General features: G+C 32.9%; 1 long non-coding RNA gene across 1 annotated transcript; it reads right to left on the bottom strand.

Moving 5' to 3' along the window:
• Positions 1 to 1,682: 1,682 nt before the first annotated feature.
• LOC140431806 (uncharacterized) lies at positions 1,683 to 5,071 on the bottom strand. Its single transcript, XR_011949725.1, has 3 exons — positions 4,752 to 5,071; positions 2,006 to 2,073; positions 1,683 to 1,797 (listed from the first exon to the last, which is right to left on the bottom strand). It is a non-coding gene; the product is annotated as an uncharacterized lncRNA (long non-coding RNA).
• Positions 5,072 to 5,285: the final 214 nt, after the last annotated feature.

Raw genomic sequence — 5,285 nt, 5'->3', positions numbered from 1 at the left:
AAAAGAACATAGTTTCCTTATTTCAACATTAGGAACTGAGAAAAGGCTCTCCTACAAGTTTTTTTGGACATATTTCAAGGAAAACTACCCTTCTATTGACTTTGCCCTACCAGTTAAAGATGCATGTGTTACATGTGAGAAACTAAATTTAAAAATAAAAAGTCCTGTTTTGAATGAAAATGCAAAGCGAACAACTGTCGCTGAGCTAACAGTACACAAGCGTAAATCTAAAAAGTTCTATGCATCACTGATAGAAGTAACCACGCAGTGTGTCAGTAAGTCTGAAGAAAATGTTGGCATCTGCATAGATTTTATGGCCAACATATCTCTACCTTGTATTCCTGTCCAAGATATCTATTACCTTAGACAGCTCACTGTAAATTTCTTCGGTGTGCATAATCTCGCGACACGGGAATGTAGGTACAATTTTTATCTATCATGAAGGTGAAGGGAGTAAAGGCTCAAACTAAGTTTGTACTATGTTAGATTGGTACATAAAACACAAAATTGGTAGTGGTGAAAAAAACCTTCATCTATTTAGGGACAACTGCGCAGGGCAAAATAAAAATAATACTGTGATTCGCATGATGATGTACTTGTGTGAGATAAAAAAGTTTAATGAAGTCAAACTAACCTATCCTGTTAGGGGCCACTCTTTTATGCCAAATGACAGAGATTTTGGCATCATCAGAAGAAAATTAAAGCAAGAAGAACGACATTATACTATTATTGAGGTTGAAGAGCTTATAATAAAATCATCAAAAATTTAAGGCAAATTTTCTGTTATTAAAACGACTGCTGATGATTTAATTGACTTCAGTTCATGGTGGCCCCAGTTTTATAAAAAAAAAAAACCTGCCTAAGTGATGATTCGTATGTAAAAAATGTCCCAATAAACCAAAAAACGGGCTTTTACCATATCACAATACAGAGAAATGACTTTTTCATCAAAGAATCCTAACACGGTTCAATGTAAAATGAACAACGACGGCTTCATAATGGATTAATTCAAACTACGGAATACAGTACAGGCCAATTTAGGCTCCTACTAGAAGAACATATTCAACTGTACTTCCAATTAACAACAAGAAAAAGGAAGACATGAAGAAAACATTGGTATACATCCCTAAAGAAAAAAGGAATTTTTGGAATCCGATTTTGTCATGACCAATTACACCGGCATTTACAGAAGAAAACTAAAAACTTGAACTGAAATTTACTTCAAAGTTTTAATTTATGATTTAATTGCCTTATTTCATGTATAGGACATTGTTTTATTTCATTAAAATAAATTCTCATAAAACATTCTGTTTGTATATTGATTGTTTTCCTTATAACTTCTTAAAGTTTCTTGTTTACGGCAGAAAGGGGACACAAAAAAATTCTCTACCCTCTCCTCTTAAAATATTTTATTAGAATGTAGTAGTCCAAAATGCCCAATCACATAAACCTTAAATGCAAAAAAATTAATACCAGTAGTGTGTTTGAGTTTACCAAGTTTTTTGTCTCTCCTGAAAAATTGGAGAAACTGGACTTGTTGCCTTTCTGCAGTTAGCGATTCAAATAGGTTCTGTTTACGTTGAAAAATTATGAGTAAAATTTACTGTTTTTGTAAGTACATATTTATATATATTTATTTGTTATCAGCAAGAATTAAACAAAATTAAAAAAAAAACAAACGTGTAGGTTTTATTTTCATTTATTTCAGTTTCTTTACATATTATTATCAAATAGCAATGGGATTTCAGCGGGGCCATATCGGTAGAGTTTAAGTAGTCTTTAAGCGAACATGTAATGCTAAAACAGAATTAGAAGTATTAATCAATAGGCAGAAGAAGTTACTTTTTTCTAACTTAAATATAAAAACTCATTACAATACAATACAATGTTTCGACATTTTAGTTTAGGAATAGGAATTAACTACCTTACACAATATTATCATTTGATCTGTTAAATTATTATTTGAATTCATTACATAAATAAAATTACTCTTAATCATACTCACAGCGTCATCGATTCTCTTTTGGTTACATTTTTGCATCTGCCAGATTTTCTCGACCCAGTCATCTCCGGCTAAAATTAATTTTTTAACATAAAAAAATGTACGACAATTTGTTATGATGGCTTGTGTAGTATTACATAAAAATTAGTGAAATTTGGTGAACATATAACAGATGAAATTCGTATTTTAAAAGATGTGAGACGAAATTATATAGTTTTGATTTTGATGTTTAAGTTAACTAGGAAGTTAACCAAGGTTTCTCCTCTCTTATTTCTAACTCCAGAGCCAAATTGTCCTATATAGTTTTCGATTTTTTCAAGTCGTCCGATCTTAGCGTTGAAGTCTCCTATTATCATCGTATACGTGCTGTGATAATTCGTGCTAGTTTCTGCAATTTTTTCATAAAATTCGTCTATCTCTTCATCGGGATGTACTGCGGTTGGAGCGTATACTTGAATAATTTTCAGGAAGATGTTCTCGTTTACATTTAGCCTAGTCATTACAATTATTTCAAATATTCATACGAATTGCTCTACTTTATGTGCATATTTCTTGGAAATTAGAAATCCTACACTATCTAGGCTTAGTTCTTCTCGCCCTTTGTAATATATGACGTCACCGGACTCTAGTGTTATGCACTCTTCTCCTTTTCTTTTTACCTATGCTAGACCAATTATGTCCCATTTTAAGTCCTTGATGTCTTCTTCTAGTTCGAGTGGAATTTCCCATTACAGTACGGTCTACCCACCTGGGGACCCATTCCTTTTCTTTTAGATATCGCCATATTCCTGTTAGGAGGTTTTTTAGCCTTAAAACGCCACACTCGCTAGAGGTTGAGTGATTTTATACAATCCCTAAAATCAAGGGATTGCCACTTCCGCCATCCAAACCATACCGAAGGTATTCTTCTCTGCCGTTGCTGCCGTTGTGGACTTCGTCCGTGACCCTGGATAAGGAACCCTAAGCACAAGCAGGTACTAGTTTCCCGGTTCGTAGTTCGTACCCGCTACCCAATCGATAGGGTTAAACAAGATAAATTATTAGAAATTCTTACAAACAAAAACGTGATCGCACGAGGTATAACATTAATGTGACAATTCTACTATTATCAACAAGCTACAGTAAAAATGGCGCGCGAAATAAGCAAAGAAGACGAAATTATCAGGGAATTAAGACAAGAATATATTGCTACGTTTATTATTTAGCGCTTAGTCCGAGTGATAATAAAAATACCTTCAGAACAATACTACTCCCAATGAAACTTATGGGATTTTAATGAATCAGAAGTCGCAGGGATAAAATAAACAGATATTTAATAAAATTAAATATGCTAATTAAAAGTAAAAGTGGAAGACAGGGAGATTCCCTGAGTCCTCTTTTGTTCGACCTGATTATGGAAGAAATAATAAAAAAAGTAAGAACTATAAAAGGATACCAAATGAAAAAAAAAACTTAAAAGAATCTGCTATGTAGACGACGCAATATTACTCTCTTAAAGTGAAGACGATTTACAACGTATGCTGCACCAATTTAATATAATCGCCAGAAAATTTAACATGTTAATAATAAATGGTTACAACAGCAAATTTACTAAGACGTCAATTGGAGCTAGAAGGTCAGATAATAGAAGAATTGATGGAGTTTAAATATCTAGGCATCAAATTATCTAGCTACGGAAAGCTCGAAACTGAGGTGGAAGATCAAGTGAATAGAGAAAACAGAGCCGCAGGCTGCCTGAATGGAACAATATATAGAAATGAAAATATCGGAAAAGAAATGCAAGGCAAAATTTACAAAACAGATCAATAATGACATACGCGGCAGAAACACGATCTGACACAGAGAGGAAAAAAAGGATGTTAGAAACAGCAGAGAGAGTAGAATAAAACGATCATATAAGCCTAATGACAACAAATAGAGTAGTAAAGATGGAAAGAGGCAGTTACCAATAGGAAGACAATCAATAGGGAGACCACGAAAACGATGGAACGAGAACTTACTGGAGGCAAATTGAAAAACAAAGTGATGTCTTCATAAAAAAAAGAAGCAGAAGATATGGTAATTGATGATATGAGCCAATAATGTTCCAAAAGTGAAAAGAAGAAAAAAAGTACTAAGCAGACAAGACAACAAATATTATTTAAGAAACGACGATTTAAAGGTCTTAATGAGATTCTCTGTAACTTATCTTCAAGTATCAATATATAAGAACCCTTAGATGTTACTTCTTTGGTGTCTTCCTCTATGCAGAAGAAATCTGGACTCTTATAGAAGATGCTATAAAACGGTTAGAGGCATTTGAAATGTATTCACGATACAACTAACATAACTGTCATCCAGAGACTAAGAAAAAACATAGAAATCATTAACGTAAAGCACAGAAAATTGGCTTATTTCGGCCACATTATGCGTAGTAATAGATATCGACTTCTACAGTTCATTTTACAAGGCAAGATTGACGACAAGAAAGGTTCTGGACACAGACAAATATCCTGGCTGACCAAGTTAAGAAATGGACTGGTCTACCGTCAACTGATATATTTCGAGCTACTGTAAATAAAATAAGATGGGTCAATATGATCAGAAGATACACCTCTAGAAGAAGAATATATGCTGATTATACTGTAGTAATAGCTGACTCTATAAAAATCTAGAAAGCATAATGATAAAATATTAAGGTGCGATGGAGAAAATGTACTCTCCTTCAACGTTAAAAAAACCAAATTCTCAAAAAAATGTATATACTTACGAATGTCCTTTGCTTTTTTGTAGCATAAGGCGTAATTTATATAGTCAGCTTTGTGCATATTTGGTAGATAATGCCATGTTTTCTCAATATCTATGTTAAATCCTTTTTTGATCTAAAAAAGTACGTTATAGTCATTTTACAACTTTTTCAAAGAAGGCAAGTTTCTGAATCTGGTTTTTTCTTGCATGGTTAAGTTAATATTATGTTTTTTATGGAATTAAGCCACAATTGTTGGTGTAATTGTGATAAAAATCACATTTTTAATTAACTAATATCTGAAGTTTCGATTTCCACTCCAGAAATCGTTCTCAAAAAATGGTTTTTTGTACAAATTGTGTAAAAATGAGTATAACCAAAGATTTTGTTTTTGGTTATGTCATTTTAATGTTGACATGCTTGACCTAGATCTTTTAGGCCAACAGCCCATAGTGGCTACAACACATTTTTAGGTTGGCGTTTTTACCATAGAAATATCAAATTCTGACTACTTTTGTGTGCTTCGTATTATATAATGTTAACATTACTACAAACACA

This window comes from Diabrotica undecimpunctata, unplaced genomic scaffold (genome assembly GCF_040954645.1).
Source record: "Diabrotica undecimpunctata isolate CICGRU unplaced genomic scaffold, icDiaUnde3 ctg00001132.1, whole genome shotgun sequence".
Classification (NCBI taxonomy): Eukaryota; Metazoa; Arthropoda; class Insecta; order Coleoptera; family Chrysomelidae; genus Diabrotica; species Diabrotica undecimpunctata.
Note: the sequence above shows the minus strand (reverse complement) of the source record. Positions and strands in the feature narration are given on the sequence as shown.